General features: G+C 43.0%; 1 long non-coding RNA gene across 1 annotated transcript; it reads right to left on the bottom strand.

Annotated features, from left to right (window-relative positions):
- Positions 1–286: 286 nt before the first annotated feature.
- LOC114913871 (uncharacterized) lies at positions 287–924 on the bottom strand. Its single transcript, XR_003799745.2, has 2 exons — positions 631–924; positions 287–441 (listed from the first exon to the last, which is right to left on the bottom strand). It is a non-coding gene; the product is annotated as an uncharacterized lncRNA (long non-coding RNA).
- Between the last annotated feature and the right edge of the window lie 21,301 nt (positions 925–22,225).

Below are 22,225 nucleotides of genomic sequence, written 5' to 3'. Positions count from 1 at the left end.
CATATAATATCACCAACTTCTCCATCCCACAGGCATCACCAAAACACACTCTCTTGCTCTGATCCTCTGCCCTTTTTTTTTTTGGTAGAATCCTCTGCGCTTTTTCTCTATCATCATCAACCTTCTAAAGCGTCTCTTACCCACAGGCCAAAATGAATAAGAATCAAAGGCGGCAAGCAACTCCCATGGACAGGACTCCTCTTACTTCCTAGGGTGGCAGGAGTAATGGGGTGACATGGCAAGCAACCCCACTGGAATCATTCAGATGGCCTTGCAGAGAACCAGGTTAGCACTGTAATAGTAATTTTCTTTTTTTATACAATAAACATAATATCCCATATCGTTACAATTATTATTATCTGCAAGAGAGAAAAAAAGAGAAAATTGGAAACTGCCCCGTCTCTTAGTCTTCCGAGACCGGTTCTCCTCTGATCGACATCCCTGTGTAACACAAAACGCCAAATAAATCAGAGTTTCCGTTAAAAATGATTTTCTTTTTTGTTTTTGGAAAAAAAAAACAGAGAACTTGGGAGGAAAATGAAACGGAGAAAATGAAAACCAGAATCATGAGAAACCGGGTTAACTAATTAATAAATAGAAAGAATAGAGAAGAGAGCAGCAGTTCGTTACTTAGGACTTGGTCGGCGGACAATCTTCTGGAGACGTCCTTGCAGAGCATCTTCTTTATGAGGTGCTTGGCTGCCGGCGACACACCCCAGAACAGAGCACGGTAGAAGTTTTTTATTTTTTTCCAAATAATTACATTTAAAAGGGAACAGAGTAAGGTTCGAACCCAACAACCTTGTCCTCACGGCGTGTGCCACTCCGGCTAATGAGACTCTCATGTTTTGTCTTGCCGAAGCACAAATGCTTCGCTGGGTTAGGCAAGACAAAACATCAGAGTTTCGTCAGCCGGAGTGTTACGTCTTGCATGCACCAGATGCAATGGGACGCGTCAAATCCCACGGTGGATAACACGCCACGCTATCCCGATTGCGCTCTGTCAACCGTGCATATGCTTCCGGATCTGCCCTGGTTCACTTGTGGTGCATGCATGGTGCTGTCATGGACAGCTGGCTGATGGCAAAGTACATTGGCGTGTTCATTGCATGCATTTGGACAAACTGGCTAAAACATGCCAGAAGGCGCAACGTTGTGGCACCCGTAGTCGGGGATTCTTTCCGTTTCGTAATCTACGTGCGGTGCACCGATTGGTCTTGAAACAATGTTCCATGAGGGAGCCATCCAGTCAATCCTTCCCCACTAAAATATTTGATGGTGCTGATCTGGTTCTCATCGAGGCCCATCTGAATGATTCCGGCCGGTTGGGTTGGTGATTGGGTAACAAGGGTTCTTCGCGTGCTCCTGTCATGGGGATTGCCCATCATCAGACCTAACATCTTCTTCTTGGATCATAGTTAAGCATCTATTAGTAGTCCAACAAGACGAGATCATTGTTGCGGTTGAAATCCATACTGGATCGGAATGGCTGGAGTCGGATGAGGAATAATTGTAGAAAATTGAGTCCATATTTTTGATTAAACCAAATAGATCTTGATTGAGGCTCAGTGGTTGAGCCTGAGTCATTTGACTGATTAAATCGTTAGATGACTCGAGTTGACCCATATTGTTAAGGTTAATCAATATGACTGTTTTAGGTATCCTGGACGGACTTGTCTCTAGTCCTTCTCATGACTTAGTGAAGTCAGTGAGAGGTTTTACGACTTACCGATTGGACTAGCTAGTCTCTAGTCCTTTATATGACTTGGTGAAGTCAGTAGAAGGATTATGACTTGCAGGTCGATTGATTACTTCTAAAATATATTAACCAAATTCTTTAAATTATTAGATCTATAAAATGAGCTAGTTATGGGGATAACTAGATCATAGCCTCCCATAGGTGCATGATAATGTGTTCAATATTTTAAATAGGCATTGGAGGCGCCACACGCTTGGAGTCTATTAGGTATTGAAATTATCATTCATCATATGACTATCTTGTTATGTCCTTCAAATCAATGGTCAGATGGGCCAAGCCACACTCGGACCTGAACATTCATTTGCTGGATGTACTTGATGGAGTCATGTTAATAGTTGGATCTAACCAGATTTTTCAGTGAAGGCGCCACACGCCTGCTGAAGAGATACTTGGGGCAAAATCTGATTGCTAAAAATTATTTAGAGAAATAATTGGTTAGAAATCTACCCATGGATGCACTAGAGTTGGTTAAGCCACACTCGGATCCGAATGCAGTCTGTGTGGATTCTAGTACCCGCTAAGGAATTAAAGTAATTCTTCGAATTGGAGATAGATACTATCAATTCGTATAAAATAGTGAGAGAATCTTTAGACTACAGTCCAAGTCTTTAGACTTAAAATAGTTCATATACAAAAATATCAATTATTCTTTTTTCAGAAATAACTAGAAAATTATCGTTCTGTTCACTGTTAAACAGTGACAACATTATCGGACCTAACTTTGATAGCTAGTATCAGAAGTTGAATATAGTTTTTGAGATGAATGATGAAGAAGTCTAAGGTTAACCCAAACAGCCTAAAAGAGAATCAGCAAATGGTTGCTGGTCAAGATAGTTATATGATAACTCCTTGAAATTTTTTTATTGGTAATATTACTATCTGGATATAGAATACTGACAGTATAAGTTATATTTACAAATAGTTATAAAAAGATTTTAGAATAGTAAAAGATTTGAAAATAGTAAGAGACTTCTGAATATAAGAGATAAAAGTCCGTTCCAATCTTAACATTAGGAATCGTCGAGCTTGTTTTCAATCTTGAAGATGTCATTTTAAGTGATTATCACTATTGTCCAATCTTATTGATGGTGTCAATAAGAATGATTATTGTGATATCATTATGAATGATACTATAATAACAAGTAGATAATTGAAAAAGATATAAACTTAGTACCACAGCTTGTTAGTGTAAAGTACACGTCTAACTAGCATCTTAAATTAGATAATATCACTGAAGCCTATCTTTGGTATAGTTGACTTAGTCATCTTTTATTGAAAATGACAAATGAGCCAGTAATGTTTTGAGTTTGATATATATTGATGTATTTACACTCATGAACATAAATGCCAGAAGAGGGCTTACTATTTCATTAAAATCTCTGACGATCTATTTTGGCATGAGTGTGTCTTGCTTATGAACCACAAGTCTGAATCGGTTAAAATATTCAAACGATTCCATAATGAGATAGAAAAATAAACTGTAAAGAATATTAGAACTAATCAGCTAGACTGATGAAGTGAATATCTTTACAATAAATTTTAAACATATCTTGAAGAGAATTAGATTTTCTCTCAATGGATCTCTTTTGAGACACCACTATTTAAAAGGATATCTGAAAAGAAGAATCGAACTTTGTTAGACATGGTTCGATCCACTATGGGGTTTGCTAGTCTATCTGAGATTATATTTTAGAGACTACTTGATATGTGCTCAAGAATGTTTCAAGCAAATCAATCATCAAATCTCCATATGAGATATAGACTTGGGTAATTTGATATTCTCTTATTTTAGAATTTGAGGTATCAGACTTATGTAAAATGTTCACAAATCGACTAGCTTGGATCTTAATCTGATAAATATTATATTAGGGATATTCCTTTTACCTTTCTAATGGATATGAGATGTTCATGAATCTTAAGACATTTTTTTTGAAAAAAAAATTTCTTGATGAAGAAACTGATGCCGTTAAGAATAAGCTTGGTGAAGCTTGATAGATAAAGGAACCGACTCTAACATAAACTAATAGAATCGAAGTTGATTAGATCAAATCTGAAGCCCGATGTAAAGACATCCTTGAGAAGATACGATAGAATTCCGTGTCAGTCAGATAGATACTTTGGTTTTTAGTTTTGGAATGAAGATTTGATCTCTCATATGGATGGCATACAGGGATCTAACTTTGAGAAGTGGCTTGGAGCCATTAAATCTGAAATGAAGTTCATGAAGATCGATGATGTATGGACATTCGTTGATTCACCTGAAGGAATAAGATCCATAGGATGTAAGTGGATTTTAGATGGATAAGAGGCATAGACAGAAAGGTGGAGACCTATTAATTCTGTCGGTTGCTAAGATATTTCATCAAAGTTAATAGTGTTGACTATGATAAGATATTTTTTTTCTGATGGCAATCCTCAAGTCCACTCGGATTGAATCAAACTTCTCGAAGTTGGAACATATATTTTGAATGTATGGATTCATTAAGAACAAAGCAGAATCCTACATATACAAATAGACTAATAGTTATGTAATAGTATTCTTTGTATTGTTTGGGATAAAATTTTTTTAATCGAAAATGACATCCCTATATTACAGGGAATAAAAGCTTGGTTGTCATCTCTGTTCTCCATAAAGATTTGAAAGGTTATGAGAACCATCCTTAAGTATTTATGAAATACTAAGGATCAATGAGTCGTTTATGGAGAATCTGACTTAAAATCTATAGAATATTAATTCCAGTTTCTAGTCGGATCAAAATGATAAAATTGTGTTAGATTATATTTTTACTCTAAAAAGAGGAACAACATGTTGGAAAGATTCCATGCTGTATTCAATAGCCAATTTTATTTGCGATATAGAGTTCTTTGCGGTATTTGATACTGGTAAAGAAGTTGTTTGGTTATGAAAATTTATTAGCATGATTGGAGTGGCACCATTCATTGATGGTCCAGTCCTTCTATATTGATAGCAGTACTAGAGCCATAGCTCAAGCTGAAGAACTGATGTTTTGTCTAAGAACTAAACAGTTTCTGCATTGCAATCACTTTATCTAAAAAGATTGAGGTAAAATCGATCTTAGGAAGATCCACTGAAAGGAGAACTTAGCCGATCCATTGACTAGAACAATCAGATCAAAGGAGTTCAATGATCACAAATGAAAGATGAATATTTGATATCGATCTGATTGGCTTTAGTTCAAGTGAAAGTTATTGAAAAATACGTCCTAAAGTCAATCATCTAGGTTGTAGATGAATATGCTCCATGCATGTATATGAATTATAAAATGATAAATATTATCTGGCAGATTCATCATAAAGAACATATCTTCTTAAATAGAACTTATATGTTATGATGAAATCTTTAGAGCTATTTTCAAAATAATAAAGGAAGATTTATCATATGGTTCTTAAATTCTACTCGCGATCAAATGATATAATTATTACAAAGACGATAATCGTATCGAATGTTGGTCATTGTGTGCCATATTAGTTAATTGTTCTCTTAACCAAGGCATGTGGTGACATGGGTATGGCATATGGATAAAATATAGGAGTATATTTTACTGAACGTAACCAACTCTAGAGCACTCTGCTATCAAGAGTTACTTTGATGGTGTTGGTGCAAAAATCCGCCTGCGCCGGAGAAGCTGGAGTTGAGGAAGCTGCGGTCGCCGCCGGGACCTGCAAGGGAAGTCTAAACCGGAGGTGGGGTTGCTCCGGCAAGACCCTCCGACGCTCAAGTCAGTTCTCTGCCTCAACAAGAATGGAGTGCTCGAATGGAGAGTTTAGCAGAGTTTTGAGATAAGGCAAAAGAGCTTAAAGAATAACGTATCTGAGTCCCCCTTTTATAGGCGGGAGAGGCAACGGACTGATGGCGACGTTTGTAACCGCCCGGTAGTGGGCCGCCCATGGTCAGGGGAATTGATTGCGAAAGATAATGGAGCAGACACGTGGCCATCATCACAGCCCGCCACATAGGGCCTGTTGCAGGTAGTGGAGCGGCGTCCGTTACTGCTAATTGTCAGCGAGTAGTGGGATCGTGCAGCACCTGCCGCAGGGAGCGGAGCAGCATCATAGCTGTTGACACAGCCTGTCAGTGAGTAGTGGGATCGTGCAGCACCTGTCGCAGGGGGAGGTGGAGCCGCGTGGAATCCGCTACAGGAAGTGGAACAGGATCATGGCAGTTATTGTTATCTGCCAAGGGACACAGATCTGTTGATCAAGGCTCGGCAGTGGTCGGAGTTCGGCCTTTGTAGGAGTCCGGGAGGAGTCCCCCTTTCGGTCGAGGTCGTGGGTGGAGTCCGGCTCCAGCAGCTGATACTGAAGTCGGAGACTGAGGACGGAGCTTGGCTCCCAAAGGGATCCGGGCGGAGCCACCCTGCTGTCGATGGAGGAGCCCGGCTCCCGTAGGAGTCCGAGCGGAGCCGTTCTGCTGTTGAAGGAGGAGCCCGGCTCCCGTAGGAGTTCAGGCGGAGCCGTTCTGCTGTTGAAGGAGGAGCCCGGCTCCCGTAGGAGTCCGGGCGGAGCCGTTCTGCTGTTGAAGGAGGAGCCCGGCTCCCGTAGGAGTCCGGGCGGAGCCATTCTGCTGTTGAAGGAGGAGCCCGGCTCCCGTAGGACTCCGGGCGGAGCCGTTCTGCTGTCGATTTCGGCTGCGGGTAATTTATACCCAACACCAGTCCCCCTACTTTCGAGTTTGAATTTCAAGCGAAGGAAGTATACAGAGAGAGATGTGCGCAGCCGAAATTGTCCCTTCGAACCCTGCGCACTGCCGCCCCTATTTAATGCACGCACGTCAGAGTCCGTTTTTCGGTGAAGGTGACTTGAAAAGTCTTTTCGGAACCCCCGCTGAAATGCGATCCCAATCGTCGCTTTGCGGGAATGGTGAGCGGTCAACCCTCGATGGTGGTGAAGGGGATAAGCGCGCCACGCGGCACACATCAGTTGGCCCAGGAATACCCTCCGCCATAACTGCGCCAGGATCCATCGGCTATTTAAACCCCTTGGCCCCTTCGTAGCTTCATTCTGGCGTTGTTCTTTCACCTGAGAGCCCTGCTTCTCTCGCCCCAGTCCCTGTTTCCCTCCCTTATACCATGTTATCTACTCGGGAGGCTGTCCTCGAGGGAATTCTTAGGGTTTGGAGGAAGGAGAGAAGGAGAATGGCGGCCGGTGAGAATCTCCTTCGCTCTAGAGGGAGCCCAAGGAAGAATTCCTTCAACAACAGGGGTTTAATAACGGGGGCTGTCGGGGAAGCTATTCCGCCCGCGAATCTCGGGGCAGCAAGGCGGGGTGATACCGGTCAAGAGGACAGAATAGGCGTCATAAGCCATGACGGGATCCTTGACGCCGTCGGGGCCGAGAGACCAGAGGCGGTCGGTGTTGACGGTGGGGCAGTAGAACTTGTTGCGGGGGCGGTGGAAGTAACGCATGCCGACCTTGCCGGAGCGTCTCGGGTGGCGGCCGTCGTTGCCCCCTCTGCCTCCGGGGATCTACCCCACCCCTTTCCTGCCAAGGTTGGGACCTCGGGAACAGAATGAGGCGAGATGGGCGAGAGCTGTTACACGCACTGGAGAATGCGATTGAGAAGGATAGAGATGGAGTTCGTAGCTCGGAGCGGTTCTCGGTTCGTCCTGCCCGAACCGTACCCGCGATACTTGCGATGACGTGTATCTTCTTTTTTCCTGACCCATCGGGTCCTGTAATGTGTACTTCTGTTAAATGAAAAAGTGATTTCAGTACCTTGCTTGCATCTTGTGTTAAATAGTTGTCTGCCGGACTTCTTTGTTTTCCTTTCCTTCTCTTTGTCTGTGTTACGTTGTTCCAAGGTCGTCGGTGACTTTTTCAGTTCACGTGGGGTCGTCATTTGCCGAGCTCCTTTTCGTCTTTTGTGCCGTTCGGGGATACCCACTTGTCAGGTTCGCCCGGATTCTTCTCCGCTGAAGTCGGGGCTAAGGTCGGCTCCCTTGATAGTCCGAACGGAGAAGCCCTCCGGGAGTTGGAGTAGCTCGATTCTCGTAAGAGCCAGGGCAAAGTTTTTCTGCAATCAAAGTCATAAGTAAAGTCCGGCTTCCGTAGAAGTCCGGGCGGAGTTGTCCTGTAGCTGTCGTTGGCGGTGGAGCCCGGCTCCCATAGGAGTCCGGGCGAAGCCTTTGTTGCTGTCGATGGCGGGGCCCGGCTCCTGTTGGAGTCCGGGCGAAGCCTTCTTAGCGGCGGAACCCAGCTCCTGTAGGAGTCCGGGTGAAGTCTTCTTTGTGGCGGAACCCGGCTCCCGCAGGAGTCCGGGTGAAGTCTTCTTTGTGGCGGAACCCGGCTCCCGTAGGAGTCCGGATGAAGTCTTCTTGGCGTAGGGACCCGATTCCCGTAGGAGTCCGGGCGAAATCTTTTTTGCGGCGGAACCCGGCTCCCGTAGGAGTCCGGGCGAAGTTTTCTTTGTGGCGGAACCCGGCTCCCGTAGGAGTCCGGGTGAAGTCTTCTTGGCGTAGGGACCCGGTTCCCGTAGGAGTCCGGGCGAAATCTTTTTTGCGGCGGAACCCGGCTCCCGTAGGAGTCCGGGCGAAGTTTTCTTTGTGGCGGAACCCGGCTCCCGTAGGAGTCCGGGTGAAGTCTTCTTGGCGTAGGGATCCGGTTCCCGTAGGAGTCTGGGTCTTCCACTTTGCTCATGTCAGGACGAGGTTCTCCTCCTGTTCCTGACAGGGCTGCGGGGGCACATATGGGCGTTGCAAGGCCTCTCCCCCCATCCGGTCTAAAAGAACCGGACCTTCGACTTTGCTCAAGTTAGGGCGAGGTTCTCCTCCTGTCCCTAACAGGGCTGTGGGGGCACATATGGGCGTTGCAAGGCCTCTCCCCCCATCCGGTCTAAAAGAACCGGGCCTTCGACTTTGCTCAAGTTAGGGCGAGGTTCTCCTCCTGTCCCTAACAGGGCTGTGGGGGCACATATGGGCGTTGCAAGGCCTCTCCCCCCATCCGGTCTAAAAGAACCGGGCCTTCGACTTTGCTCAAGTTAGGGCGAGGTTCTCCTCCTGTCCCTAACAGGGCTGTGGGGGCACATACAGGCGTTGCAAGGCCTCTCCCCCCATCCGGTCTAAAAGAACCGGGCCTTCGACTTTGCTCAAGTTAGGGCGAGGTTCTCCTCCTGTCCCTAACAGGGCTGTGGGGGCACATATGGGCGTTGCAAGGCCTCTCCCCCCATCCGGTCTAAAAGAACCGGGCCTTCGACTTTGCTCAAGTTAGGGCGAGGTTCTCCTCCTGTCCCTAACAGGGCTGTGGGGGCACATATGGGCGTTGCAAGGCCTCTCCCCCCATTCGGTCTAAAAGAACCGGGCCTTCGACTTTTATAAGGTTGCCCTCTCGTTTTTGATACCGCCCGCTTGAATTGTCCCAAGACAAATGGGCACGCATTTTTTGATTAGGACGAAATCACTGGTAGTACATCCGCAAGTTTTCTGAGCTCCACGGTCGCGGGAGGTCAGCTCCCCCGAGTTTCCTGAGATAATAAGTTCCAGATCGGACTACTTCCTTGACCTCATAAGGTCCCTCCCAGTTTGGGGCAAGCTTCCCCTGGTCCTGAGGTTGTGAGACCGCAGCTCGTCGGAGCACTAGATCCCCTGCTTTGAATGCCTTGTTCTTCACTCGGGCGTTTTAATATCGGACAACTTTCTGTCTGTAGGCTGCCATTCGAACCTGAGCAATCTCCCATCTTTCTTCCAGTAGGTCGAGGTTGGCTCTGAGACTTTGCGCGTTTTGGGGTTCGTCGAATGCCACGACTCGTGCCGACGGGAGTTTAAGCTCGATCAGGATGACGGCTTCCGTACCAAAGGCTAGAGCAAAGGGAGTCTATCCTGTAGGCAACCTCTGGGTGGTCCGATAAGCCCATAGTACATGATAAAGTTCGTCCGCCCAAGTCCCTTTTGCTCTTTCGAGCCTGGTCTTAATCCCCTGTAAAAGGGTTCTGTTTGTTACCTCGGCTTCGCCGTTCGCCTGGGGATGGGCCACTGATGTGAATTTGTGGGAGATGTTTAGGTCTTCACAGAATTCAGCAAATCTGGCTCCCGCGAATTGCCGTCCATTATCAGTGATGAGAGTTCTAGGCAAACCGAACCTGCACACAATCGATTTCCAGATGAAATCCTGCACTTTCGCTTCAGTGATTTTGGCTAGTGGCTCGGCTTCGACCCATTTGGTGAAGTAGTCGATCGCTACAAAGAGGAATTTCCTTTGACCAGACGCCATGGGAAAGGGGCCAAGAATATCCATTCCCCATTGCGCAAAAGGCCATGGGGCGCTCAAGGGTGTAAGCTCGGTAGCAGGTTGTCTCTGGACGTTGGCGTACCTCTGGCATCGATCACACTTTTTGACATATCCAATTGAATCATTGTGCATTGTTGGCCAGTAATACCCTTGGCGGAGTAGCTTGTGGGATAGAGACCTGGCACCTAAATGGCTTCCGCAAGCTCCCTCGTGCACTTCCGATAAAGCGTAGTCAGCTTCTGAGGGTCGGAGGCATCTCAAGAGAGACAAGGAGTACGATCTTTTGTATAATTTGTCCTCATAAAGGATGTACTGGGAGGCTTGATTTCGGAGTTTCCAGGCTTCTTTCGCATCCTGGGGGAGAATCCCATCTCTAAGATAGGTTATTAGCGGGTCGACCCAGCTGGGCTCGTTGTCGATCTTCATTACGAGTCGTGGTTCTTCCGTACTCGGTTGTTTTAAAACTTCAAAGAGGACGCCCTTTGGCAATTCGGCCGGAACCGATGTCGCCAGTTTGGAGAGAAGATCGGCTCTGATGTTCTCCGACCTTGGAATTTGCCTGATGTCGAAATTGCCAAAGGCAGGGATGAACTCCTTCACCTTTTCGAGATATTTGGCCATACTGTCCTCCCGTGCTTCAAAGCTCCCGTTGACCTGCCCCACAACAAGCTGGGAATCGCTGTGCACCCGGAGTTGACCTATTCCAAGCTCCTTAGCGATCCTCAATCCTGCGATCAGAGCTTCATACTCCGCTCCATTGTTCGTTGCGGGGAATTCGAAACGCAGAGCATACTCCACAACGACTCCCTCCGGGCTGGTCAGGATCAGACCTGCACCCGCGCCTGCCATGTTGGACGATCCGTCCACATGGAGGGTCCAAAAGTTATCGGACGAACTGGCTTCTTCGTCGGGGGAGTTCGGTTGAGTCCTCAAGTCGTCAATTTTGTTTTGCTCAGGTTCGGCCTCCTCGGGGATGGTGCATTCTACTATGAAATCCGCCAACACTTGGACTTTTATCGCCGGTCTAGGCTTGTTGATGTCGAATTCTGTGACCTCGATGGCCCATTTCGCCATTCTTCCGGAGATATCAGCTCGGTGTAAAACCGCCTTGATCGGTTGGTCGGTGAGTAACGTCACCGTGTGCCCTTGAAAGTAAGGTTGGAGTCTCCGAGCTGCAATCAACAAGGCGTAGGTCAGTTTTTCTAATTTAGTATACCTGGTCTCGGCGTCCCTCAACACGCGACTAATGTAGTAGACCGGTCGCTGGACTTTCATTTCCTCCTTAACAAGGACGGCTGCAAGGGCTGTGGGAGAGACTGCCAGGTACAAAAATAATTCCTCCTTGGGCTCGGGCTTTGCCAGCAGTGGGGGTGAGCCAAGATAGCTTTTCAACTCTTCGAATGCCTGCTGGCATTCAGGGGTCCAACAGAAGTTTTTCGGCTACTTGAGAGTTTGAAAGAAGGGCAGACATCGCTCGACCGACCTTGCGACAAAGCGATTGAGAGCCGCAACTCTTCCTGTGAGGCACTGAACCTCTTTGATCGATCTTGGGGCAATCATATTTTGGATGGCGCGGATTTTCTCCGGATTGGCCTCGATCCCGCGCCCTGATACCATGAAGCCCAGGAACTTTCCCGAGGTTACCCCAAAGGCGCATTTGGTCGGGTTCAGCTTCATTCTATACTTTCGAAGAGCCCCAAAGGTTTCTTCAAGGTCGGCGACATGATTCCCGGAAGACCTGCTTTTCACGAGCATATCGTCCACATAAACTTCCATATTTCGGTCGATCTGCTCCTTGAAGATTTTGTTCACCAGTCGTTGATAGGTTGCGCCCGCGTTCTTGAGACCGAACGGCATAACCCTGTAGCAGTAAAGGCCGCGATTAGTGATAAAAGCAGTCTTTTCTTCATCTTCCGATGCCATCCTAATCTGGTTATAGCCGGAGAATGCATCCATGAAAGTGAGAAGCTCATGGCCCGAGGTAGCATCCACCAGTTGGTCGATCCTGGGAAGGGGGTAGCTGTCCTTTGGGCAAGCTTTATTCAGCTTTTTGAAGTCGATACACATCCTCCACTTACCGTTTGCTTTCTTGACCAAGACAACATTGGAGATCTACTCTGGATAATTGACCTCCTTGATGAATCCGGCCTTGAGAAGTTTATCCACTTCCTCGGCTATCGCTTTCTACCTCTCCGGGGCATGACTCCGGATTTTTTCTTTTGTTGGCCGATGTTTAGGGTCGACCGCCAGATGATGTTCCATGACTTCCGTCTCAATCCCCGACATATCCGTCGGGACCCATGCGAAAACGTCCGCATTCCTTCGGAGAAAGTCCACGAGATGCGTCCGCACCTCCTCCTCCAGGTTGGAGCCAATTAACACCACATGCTCCGCATTCCCATCATTCAAAGGAATTGGTATTAGATCCTCGATCGGGCCGCCCCTATCTTCAGTGAGGTCGTCGCGCGCATCCAACCCGTCGACTGGACAGAGGTCCGCTTGATCGCTTCTTTGCAGAGCAATATTGTAGCAGTGCCTGGCCAGCGCTTGGTCTCCCCGAACTTCTCCAATCCCCTTGTCAGTGGGGAACTTCAACTTCAAATGGTAGGTTGAAACAACGGCCTTAAGGGCATTGAGGCCGGGTCGGCCAAGAATTGCATTGTAGGCAGACGGCGCCTTTACCACCAGGAAATTCATCAGGGCTCTGGACTGCTTTGGATGCTGACCAGCGGTCACAGTTAGAGCTATTATTCCTTCTGTCGGAACGGCGTCACCAGTAAACCCTATCAAGGGAGAGCACATCGGCCTTAGATGACCGCCAAGAGTGGCCATTCTCGAATAGGCGCTGTAGAATAAGATGTCGGCCGAACTTCCATTGTCGACGAGAATGCGACGGACATCATAATTTGCTATGTTCAAGGAAACTATGACCGCATCGTTATGAGAAAATTGGACTCCCTGGGCGTCTTCTTCAGTGAAGGCTATGGGCTCTTCAACCTTTTGCCGCTTGAGGAGTGCAGCAGATGTGCTGGTTGCCTTCGGCCGGGATTCTCCCGAGATGACGTTGACGGAATCCGGCGAAGGCTGGTCATCCGGCCACCCTTTATCATCAACCATAGCCGGAGGTAGCTGTGAGGAAACCTCACGGGAGGGCATCGGATGGGGAAAAGAGGATAGGATGCCGAAAAAGATGGCCGGAAGTGGGTCCGTTGAGCGCTCCTTCAAGAACAAGGGTGCTGCGAAGGTTCAAGCCCTTCTTCTAGCGCCAATCCTGTTGGTGCAAAAATCCGCCTGCGCCGAAGAAGCTGGAGTTGAGGAAGCCGCGGTCGCCGCCGGGACCTGCAAGGGAAGTCTAAACCGGAGGTGGGGTTGCTCCGGCAAGATCCTCCGACGCTCAAGTCAGTTCTCTGCCTCAACAAGAATGGAGTGCTCGAACGGAGAGTTTAGCAGAGTTTTGAGATAAGGCAAAAGAGCTTAAAGAATAACGTATCTGAGTCCTCCTTTTATAGGCGGGGGAGGCAACGGACTGATGGCGACGTTTGTAACCGCCTTGTAGTGGGCCGCCCATGGTCAGGGGAATTGATTGCGAAAGATAATGGAGCAGACACGTGGCCATCATCACAGCCCGCCACATAGGGCCTGTTGCAGGTAGTGGAGCGGCGTCCGTTATTGCTAATTGTCAGCGAGTAGTGGGATCGTGCAGCACCTGCCGCAGGGAGCGGAGCAGCATCATAGCTGTTGACACAGCCTGTCAGTGAGTAGTGGGATCGTGCAGCACCTGTCGCAGGGGGAGGTGGAGCCGCGTGGAATCCGCTACAGGAAGTGGAACAGGATCATGGCAGTTATTGTTATCTGCCAAGGGACACAGATCTGTTGATCAAGGCTCGGCAGTGGTCGGAGTTCGGCCTTTGTAGGAGTCCGGGAGGAGTCCCCCTTTCGATCGAGGTCGTGGGTGGAGTCCGGCTCCAGCAGCTGATACTGAAGTCGGAGACTGAGGACGGAGCTTGGCTCCCAAAGGGATCCGGGCGGAGCCACCCTGCTGTCGATGGAGGAGCCCGGCTCCCGTAGGAGTCCGGGCGGAGCCGTTCTGCTGTTGAAGGAGGAGTCCGGCTCCCGTAGGAGTTCGGGCGGAGCCGTTCTGCTGTTTAAGGAGGAGCCCGGCTCCCGTAGGAGTCCGGGCGGAGCCGTTCTGCTGTTGAAGGAGGAGCCCGGCTCCCGTAGGAGTCCGGGCGGAGCCGTTCTGCTGTCGATTTCGGCTGCGAGTAATTTATACCCAACAGATGGGATATGGGTATAAGTGTCCTTTTGACCTGAGACTACCTCGATGACTTGCAAGCAACTCACTGTACTTTGATGTCGGACTATCTGAATTTTTAATTTTATGACTGAAGATTTCTGGGTATAGTCAAGTACTTGTGAAGTCTGAGTGCAAGTCGAGATGGAATTGGCCAGTCCAGATAAAATTGAAGATGATGCATCATTGTGTTTCAATTCAGTAAAACTTTGACTAAAGTAGTCTTAGTGAGGAGTTACAGAATTTTTGAGATTGAGACATAATGTGGACTACTCATCCAGGGTTGACAGTTTAATCTTAAGTCATCTTTAAGCATCGAGAGTCAAGTAGATGAATTATGCAGTAACTATATCCACATAGGTTCTTAAGTGTTGCTGAGCATACATTCGGCCTATCTAGGTGTCGGGTCCCATTGCTAGATGATTATATCGATTGGTATAGAAATTATTCTTATACTACCGACTTAGATTCGAACCTATGGGGTCACACACATAGAAGTACCTGTCTAATTAAATGGCTGATCGATGATTATGAATCGTTGAAAGGTTTAATTATCAATGTGATTGATGATTAATCCTATGTAAAGATTACAATAAATTATTTACTAATGATTGATAAATTAAAAAAATAATTAACTAATAATTTGATTATTAATGGACTCAATTTGATTGAGTAATGAGGATTGGATCAGATCTAATTGAATTGGATTCAATTAGATTTTCTTTGGATTGATTGGATGTAGCTCTAATGGATTACAGGGCTTGTTCCAATTGATCTTAGGAATGTAAATCAGATTTAATTGGATAGAGTTTAGTTTAATTTGATTTAGGTTTGATTGGATCAAATTTTATTTGATAATAGGCTTGATTGGATCAAGTCCTATTAATTAAAAACCTTCATGATATCTAATAAGATGAGAAGAATAAATCTCTGGATTGATGGAGTTTTAATCTAACTAATTTTCAAATTGGATTAGGATCTAATTGGTTTCCTAATTGGGCTATGATCTAAATAGTTAGTTTGTTATAACTAATTCCTAAGTTGGTTAGGATTGGATCCAAGAATTTGTTAGAGTTTGATTAAGAATCATGAGTCCTATTTGGAATAGGACTTAACCAATCCAAAACCCCATCTACTTAAAGTTTTTCCATGCCTCCTCTCCTCTCTACCATGGAATAACCCATGCCCCAAAGGATGCTGCACCCCTTGCTCTCTTCCGTAAGAAAACAAGGCATCCCTCCCCTCTTCTTGTCGCCTAAAAAGGAGGGGGCATCCAAAAATTGGACGCCCCAAATCTCACACGCCAAGTTCTCATCTCATACCTCTTTGGAAGGAATTTTTGGGAGCTTTGCTTGCTGGTTCTTAGGCATCAAAGAGATTCCCTCTTGCTAGTTTTACAGCAGAAAATTGGAGAAGAAAGATTCTTCCCAATGAGAGGAAGAGAAGGAAGAAGAAATGTCTCCTTTCTAGTACGCAGCCTTAGAGAAGAAGGTATTCTTCTCTTATTTTTTTTATTTTTTTAGTATAAAAATTAGATTAGATCTGATTTTTAACATGAGAATTTAGAAAAAAAATATTAAAAAAATTTGGTTGGATGTTTGGGGCTTCCTAGGGCTCTAGATCAAAGATAAAAAGGGAGAAGAAAATAGAAGAACGGTTCTTCTCTTGGATCTTTCCTTTTAGTTTTTCTAAGGTATGAAAATCTATATTATTTTTTGCATGAAAGATCAGATTAGATCTGATTGTCATCATAAAAAATCAAAGAAGAAAAATTCTTCTTAAAGATACAAAAGGAAGAGAGAAAGGTTCTCTCTTATGCATGAGAGAATTGAGAAGAATGGATTCTTCTCTTGATCTCTATCATAGAGATTTGATACGTGGATCTAGAAAAAAAAAAGAATTTTTTTTTATTCTTCATTTTCTTCATGTTCTTCTTAGATCAGCCAACAGTATGGTGTCTTCATGAGCTAGCACTCTTGGAGAGATCGATCAGCACAAGAGCTTCGTATGGATATCCATAGAGGCTGGACGTGTGTGCGGCTGCTGAGCATCATGAAGAACCAACTATCATGAATTTTGGATGGATGTTCTGCTACCTGCACTTGGGTATGGAGTTTGAAACTCAATTTATAATTTAGATATGATCTAATTTGATATAGATGTGATCTATATTTGCTGAATATTAGATTTCAGATTTATATACATGCATGTTAGTTCATGTCATAGATTCTGTATGGTAGTTTTAGATTTGATCTATGCATGCATTGTAGATTAAATTATTTAATATATGTATGTTTTACTGAAAAATTTTAAAAATGCATGCACAAAGCTGCCATGTTTCCCTTCACCATCCACATTCAGGGATAGATGATTGGAGGTCTCTCCACAAACTCCTCTTGGGCAGAAATAAACTCATGGGCTGCATATATTTTAAATATAGTTACAAAATCCAAATCTCTAATGCCTTATGGATATTGGGCTCATAGAAAATTGAGGTTTGTCTAATTTTCGAGTCTAGGGATATGCAAAGCTTATGTGTTAATATATAGAACATATAGAGATAAGTTGTGTAGTAAAATTTATGAATATAAATTCATAGGATAAACAGATAATATAATTGGATATAAATTCAATTATCCAGAGAAGGGTCTGATAGAAAGTCGAGATGTTGTCTTAATTGAGAATGTCACTCAAGTGATGCTCATTAAAAAATTGATGATCTTAGACCAACATGAGCAATCCCTAAAAAACATTGATAAAGGACAAGAAAATTTGACTAACAATCCACCTTAACTCAAATCCGAGGTAGAAAAATTGTAGGGCATTAGGTCATGAATATTCTTGGAGGGATCATCTATATGAGGGTCGTCATAAAAATCAAAAATAGATATTTGGACTAACCTAACAAATTGATTTACGTAATTGAAAGTAACCAATTAGGTTTACGATGAAACCTAGAAATCGATCACTGATTCAATTTGAGTATCTCTATGAATAGATCTCAACAGAAAATTATTGAGTAACGACATCAAGTGATTGAATTCAGTAGTTCTTCATAGAAAGTTATTAACTCTAGAGATATGATATTCTCATAAAAATCAAAGTATTAAGGGCAAGGCCACTGTTTGTATTAAAATTCAATCGAATCAGACTGTGGGTTATATATAAAAAATCTATGCTTGGTTAAAAATTATCTAATCCATTATAACTTTTTCAAATGGATATGGTTAGCATAAGTGGGATTCAAGTCTATTGGAGACCTGACCTATTATATATTATAAGTTGCTTAAAATTTCTTCTTTATGATTCTAGTAACTTTAAAAGTTTAAATGTTTTTCGAGATTATATTGTTTGAAGTTTTAATTTTATATTTTGAAAAGGTTTAAATTTTGAAATACTCAAGTTTTAAAAATCCCATATTGGATATTCAAATGAGTAGATTAGTATTTTAATGAAGTCCAAGAGTTCTATGTCTAGTTGAACCTTTTAGATCTTGGGCTCATGAAAACATACATGTGCTCCCCTAGCTTGCTAGTTGCTGTGCATGAAGCAAGATCCTATTTGCATGCATAATTGCATGAGCTCTTTTTAGGTGCACATTGTAATGTAGGTGCTATATGTAGAGTTTTAGTGCATGTATTGTCAAGCTTTAATAAGGCAAGAGTATAGGTAGGCTTTGCCGTTATGAGATAGTCATTAAGGCTATTATGTTAGTGTTTGATGATCCAAATAGGATCACCACAGTGATCTAAAATCATTGGTGATCTGAATTCTATAATGATCTAATAATCGATGATTTAAAATCACTATATTTGGTAGGTCATGGTCTAATAATTAAAAATTTTTTGATATCCACAAGTGATCTATTTGGTATTCTATAGAAATCTAAGACACTAATTATATAAAACCAAAATTACCTCTAATATATTCTATAAAAATATATTTATTAATCATATATAATATATTATAAATAAGATATTAATATATTTATTAATATATTAATAATTAATAGATTCTATAAAATATATTTATTGATCTTATAAATTATTAATCCTATTAAAATATATTAATTATTATTATGTAATTAATACTTTTATTTGTACTTATAATATATTATTTATTAATACAAATATTTATTTTGATTAGAAAATAAGGAAATAGAAGTGATATATTAAATATTCTATTATATAAATATAAGGTATAATAAGATTTTTATTATAATTTAAAATTATCATTGAATCATAGTATGACCATAATATAATTAATAATATATTATAATGTAATATATATCATAAATATAATATATAATATAATATACAGTATAATGTTAAATATATAATACTGATATAATATATTGACCATATATTGATATACTAATTTTTTGCTAGACTGAGGGTATTTTTATACTTATATTTTAGTTCAAGGTCACTGTCCGAGTGTGATCATGAATTTTCGATATCAAGGACATATATCCCATCATTGAGTTGAAGGGGTGATTTGCGGAGTGGGAGTGATTTGAGATCCCTGCTATATAGGATCTATTGGAAAATATGTCCCAAAAGTTAATCGTCAAGTTGTTGACGGTTGAGCAATCAAGTATTGTAATTGATTTGTTAATAAATAAAATATATTTTTGATATTTTCATCATAAGCTTTCATCTTCTAATGAACTCTGTTGTTATGATGAAGTCCTTAGGACTATTTAAGTTCGATAAAGTGAGGATTTATCGATTAGTCCTTAAAACTATTCACGACCAAATGATAGGCTGTTAATAAGGATGATAGCTTCTATCGAGCATAGGTCACTGTAGATCATATGGGTTGATTGTCCTCTTAAACAAAAATTGTGGAGACACTGGTATGGCATACAGATGAGATATAAGGGTACATCATCATTGAACGTGATCAACTCCAGAGCATTCTACTGTCGAGAATGTCTCTGATGGGATATAGGTATAAGTGTCCCTTAGACTTGAGATCGTCTCAGTGACTTGCAAGCAACTCACTGTGCTTTGGTACTAGACTAACTGAATTTCTAATTCAGTGACGGAAGGCTTCTGGGCATAGTCAAGTACTTGTGAAGTCAGAGTGTGATCAAGATGGGATTGACCACTCCAAGAGTTGGAGAAGAATGAGTCACTGTATTTCAATTTAGCAAAATCTTGGCCAGGATAATTCATCAGATGGATTTGATATTTTGAAATACAATGTGGACAACCTGATCAGAGTTGATAGTTGAACTCTGAGGTGTCCTATGATCATTTTGGTCAAGAGGATGAATTATATGGAAACTATATCCGCATGGATTCTAAGGATGTTGTTCTACACATTCGACCTATCCGATCGTCGGGTACTATTGCTAGATGGTCACTTCGATTGGTATAAAAATTTATTCCTATACTACTGACTTAAGTTTAGACCTATGAGGTCACACATATTAGAGTTCATGATCCGATCGGATGGTTGATCAATGATTAAGATTCGTTCTAGGGTTAAATAATCAATACGATTGACATTTAACCTAGTGCAAGTGTTGCAGGAGGATCGATTAGCAATTCGATTGCTAATTGACTTAATTTGATTAAGCCAATAGACTGAGATTAAGTCTAATTGAATATGATTTAATTAGATTTGATTTGGATTTGATTGAATTAAGTCCAATTAGTTTATTGGATAAGCCAAGTGCAAGAAAAAAACTAGTCCTAGTTCAATTAGGACTTGGATCAACCTAATTTTTAATTTAATTAAAAAATTAAATCAGATTTAAATCTAATTTAATCTGATTAAATTAGATTCTTAATTGGGTTAAGACTTATTTTAATTGGGTTGATCTAATTTTGGTTTGATTAGGTTTGAGAAATCAAATTAAAATAAGTCATAAGATAGAATCCTAGTAAGACTAGGATTCCACCTTGCACCACATAAGCCCCCCCACGCCCTCTCTCTTATTCCACGCCAATCTCCTCTTATTTTATGTGACAAAAGTCCTCTCCCAGGTCTTTCCCACGTCCAAAAGGTTTCCTCTCTTCTTTCATACGTGAAAAATTATTGTGGATCAAATCAAAGTAGGAATATGTTTGGATTTCAAATTCTATGAGATAGAGTTTTAAAAATCCAAAACTCTTTCCTTTTTGCACCGAATTATCCAAAATTTTTTTAGAATTTTTGTGGCTTTTAGGGCACATATTGTGCACCCTTTTCTGATGGTCCATGCACAAAAATAAGGAGGAGAAGCCCAAGAGTTGGGCGCCCCTTATCTTGCCATGTTTGGATAAGCCTTGACTAGGTATTTGACCTAGACAAGGACTCTATCATATCTCTCTCTATAAAATAAGTTTCTTCATGAAATTTTTGGAGAACACAGAGATTTGAGAGACCTTTGGAGCATCCAAAAATCAGAGAGAAAAATTTTTGGATCGTGGAAATATAATAGATATAAGACAGGGTATCTAGGAGAGAAAAAAGAGAAGAAGAAGAGGGTCTTCTTCTAGGGTTGTTAGTTTTATCTCTTCCCTTCTTCCATCTTGAGTTTTCTGAGAGCATCTCAGATCTGAAAACTCCTCCTCCTACTTCTCATCTTTGGAAGAGTCCAAATCAAGAAGAAGGAGGTACCTGATCAACCATCGAAGAAGGATCAGCGCAGTACTAGCATACTGTGCTGATTTCCTAAAGCAGGACTTTTGGTCGAGATTCATAGGCTCGTATGGATGACTTCTAGAGACCGGACGTGTGTACGATTTGCAATATCATCCTCAAGCCTGGATCAGCAAGGTTAGAACGTCTAACTTGCAAGGTAATAGATCTGATCTATTGTTTAATACATACATTAGATGTAGTATAGAAACATGTTGATATGATCAACATGTAGTTCATGCTCTATATATTTAAATTTTTGATTTAATGCTATATAATAATCATGTAATATAATCTTAGATCTAGAGAATCTTTGGTTTTAAAAAATAAATTTTGATTTATTTTAGTCTTTCACTGCCTGATCTTGAAAAAGTTTCAAGATCTAACCCTGAAACCCTAGATCTGGTTCCTACAATTGGTATCAGCGCCCAGATTGTTTGTTACATGATTATTTATATATGCTTAGATTATTTTTTAGATTAGATCTAATTTATAATCTGATTATTAAATCTGAAAATTAAAATTTTAGATCAATCACGAACTGCAAGGTTGTCCTGCTGTTGGTGCAAAAATTCGCCTGCGTCGGAGAAGCTGGAGTCGAGGGAGTCACGGTCGCCGTCGAGACCTGCAAAAGAAGTCTAAACCGGAGGTGGGGTTGCTCCGAAAAGACCCTCTGACGCTCAAGTCAGTTCTCTGCCTCAACAAGAATGGAGTGCTCGAACGAAAATTTTAGCAGAGTTTTGGGATAGAAAATAGAGCTTAGAGAATAATGTATCTGGGGTCCCCTTTTTTATAGGCGGAGGGAGCAACAGACTGATAGCGATGTTTGTAACCGTCCGGCAGTGGGCTGCCCATGGTCAGGAGGAGTTTGTTGCGAAGAGTAGTGAGTGAAATCGTGGCTATCACCGGGGCATGCCACGTGGAGTCTGTCGTGGGGGGTGGAGCGGCGTCCGTTGTCGTGACTTGCCAGAGGATGGAGGAATCGCGTGGTATCCATCACAGGAAGTGGAGCAGGATCGTGGCCATTATTGCAGTCTGCCAGGGAGTGATGGAGCCGCGCAAAATCTGTCATAGGAAGTGGAGCAGAGTCGTGACCGTTGCTGTGGCCTGCTAGAGGGTCCGGGTCTGTCGGTCGAAGTCCGGTTGGAGTGTCTGACGGAGAGGGGTGGCTAGTTGCCCGTCTGAGAGGAGCTCGGAGTCCGGCTTTCGTGGGAGTTCGGACGAAGTCTTCCTTCAGTTGAAGTCGGGGATTTGGTTCGGCTCCCATGGGAGTCTGGATGGAGTCTTCCCGCAGC

The sequence above is a fragment of the Elaeis guineensis genome, chromosome 2 (genome assembly GCF_000442705.2).
Source record: "Elaeis guineensis isolate ETL-2024a chromosome 2, EG11, whole genome shotgun sequence".
In the NCBI taxonomy this organism is placed as follows: Eukaryota; Viridiplantae; Streptophyta; class Magnoliopsida; order Arecales; family Arecaceae; genus Elaeis; species Elaeis guineensis.
Note: the sequence above shows the minus strand (reverse complement) of the source record. Positions and strands in the feature narration are given on the sequence as shown.